The following is a 2,557-nucleotide window of genomic DNA, read 5'->3' as shown; positions in this document are numbered from 1 at the left end:
GCACATGTCCTACTCCTCCACCTTGTTTATGTTGTCAGGCCTTGGGGTGACATTATCTAACTTTAGCAAATGATCAACCTGGTTGCTATGTTGAAAATAGACTGTAGAAAACAAACTTATTATGAGGTTATCAAATTAATCCAAGTTATCCTCACGGGCTGTCATCCACATGCATGACAGGCTACTTACTACACAGCAGTAGTGGAAAGTAAGTTTAAGCTATGGATATGGAAAAGAAAAAAGTTAAAAACCAAAAAAAAGTAAGCACAAAAGGATTTCATGATGGATCAGTATGTGTGGGGTATAAGTAGAGGGGTCAAGATGACTTTCAGATTACTGACTTGAGCACCTAAGAATATTAAAATAATCTTATTAGGGGTCTTAAAATTGAGTAGCTATAAGAGGAGAAAATCAAGAGTCAAATCTTGACCAGGGCACACTTGAGAGGTCTTACTGGCTGTCAAAGTAGGAAGGTTGAATAGGCAGCTGGGTATGTGAATCTGGACTATAAATCTAGATATACAAGTCATATAAAAGTGTGAACTAGAGATACTTATGTGAGACATATGCAGTATTAAAGACCATGAGAGTGGTTGTCAAGGGAGTGACTGTGGTCACAGTCCAGACTAGTCCACTCTACCCTGGAGCACTCCAACATTAACTCGTGGAATCTTCAAGTTATCTCGGAATAAATCTGCAACTCTTTCAGACAAAACATGAAAATCACTGTTTTGTATAAGATCCTTATTTTACTTATGAACAAATTGAAAAACAGAAGTGTACGTTTATCCAACAGTTTATCCACTGTCAGAGAGCTAAGACTAAATGCCCTAGTTATCTGACTAATAATTAAAAGACTACTTGTAAAGCAAGAGGGAATAAGGCAGTAAGTGTTTCTTCAAATACCCAAAGAATAGATGTCTGTGCTTATTAAACATTTAATTATAGTCTTTCCCGTGCTTTAATTAAGCACAGACTTTGAAAACCTTTGGTGAAAGACTCATAGTCCTATGCAAATTCAAGACTACCAGATTGAGGGATTGTGAGCTGTGTGTATTCAGTGTTTCATCACACATTACCATTTCTTGTTAGTAACAGAACAAGAAAGGAAATAAAATTATGTTGTAATATCAGAGAAAATAATATACACAAGTGCATAGTCAGTGATGGTTTATTTGAATTTTATAGAAATATTTACTGAACTTATGGTAGACTCATGCTTGAAGTCCTGAATTCTCCTTTTATATATGATGAAAGCCTTCTGCTATAAAGTACTTTATCTTTGAATACAAAGATAAAACTCTCCAGATAAAATTATAACATTATATATTTATATGGAAGCTTTTATATTAAAGAATATTTTCCTCGTTTATAAATTACATCATTTTACATACTGTTGGATATCAGCTGTTGTTAAGACATTCAGCATCACTAGCAGGCAATAATTCTCAGACTGCTTTTTAAAAAAATAACATTTAGTAAACATCCTATTTAGTAAACTGGGATCCTAGATATATGGAGTATGTTTACTTTTTCCCCAGTCAGCAAAAGAGAAAATTTATTGCAGTCTCAGGGCCATGGGGCTTGGACAGGAGGCCATTTTGCAGGCAAAGGAGAAGCTGGCGGAGGGGCCTTATTTGACCTTCTTGTTGCAGTGCAGGCTGTTGGTGGGGCCACACTTCCTGTGGCAGTGGACAGCGTGGGGGTGTAGGCAAATATAATACTTGCAGTAGATCATCTCGTTGCAGCTGTATTTCTGAGTGAGTTGGCAAAGGGGAGGCTCATCACGCTGCCTTGCACACAGAGCACCAAGCGCCAGGCAGGCTCTTTCTGGATATTGTGATCTGCCAGAGTGCTGTCCTCCTCCAGCTGTTGGCCTGCAGGAATCGGATGCTGCTCATCAGGCGGGTTGCCCTCCTTGTCTTGGATTTTAGCTTTGACACTGTCAGTGGTGTCACTGGACTCGACCTCAGTGGTGATGGTCCTGTCAGGGTCTTCACAGAGATCTGGCTCTCTGCATCTGCTGCTTGGCTGCCTGTGGAAGAGAAAGGGAGGAGCAATATACACCCAACAAATTGTAAACAATAGTGTTATTTTCAGGAGTGCCTACTTGGCTCTAGAAGAATGATAAAAGTGGATAGTTTTCTCCAACAACATATTAAAAAAATCATACACCATGACCAAGTGGGCTTTATCCCAGGAATGCAAGGATTCTTTAATATCCGCAAATCAATCAATGTAATACACCACATTAACAAATTGAAAGATAGAAACCATATGATTATCTCCATAGATGCAGAGAAAGCCTTTGACAAAATTCAACACTCATTTATGATTAAAACTCTCCAAAAAGCAGGAATAGAAGGAACATACCTCAACATAATAAAATCTATATATGACAAACCCACAGCAAGCATCACCCTCAATGGTGAAAAATTGAAGGCATTTCCCCTGAAATCAGGAACAAGACAAGGGTGCCCACTCTCACCACTACTATTCAACATAGTGTTGGAAGTTCTGGCCACAGCAATCAGAGCAGCAAAAGAAGTAAAAGGAA

At 38.6% G+C, this 2,557-nt stretch overlaps 1 pseudogene; it reads right to left on the bottom strand.

The window, feature by feature from the left end:
• Nucleotides 1–1,633: 1,633 nt before the first annotated feature.
• LOC122437798 overlaps nucleotides 1,634–2,557 on the bottom strand; it is a 3,829-nt pseudogene continuing 2,905 nt past the window's right edge.

Source organism: Cervus canadensis, chromosome 3 (assembly GCF_019320065.1).
Source record: "Cervus canadensis isolate Bull #8, Minnesota chromosome 3, ASM1932006v1, whole genome shotgun sequence".
NCBI lineage: Eukaryota > Metazoa > Chordata > Mammalia > Artiodactyla > Cervidae > Cervus > Cervus canadensis.
This window is presented reverse-complemented; position numbering and strand designations above follow the sequence as displayed.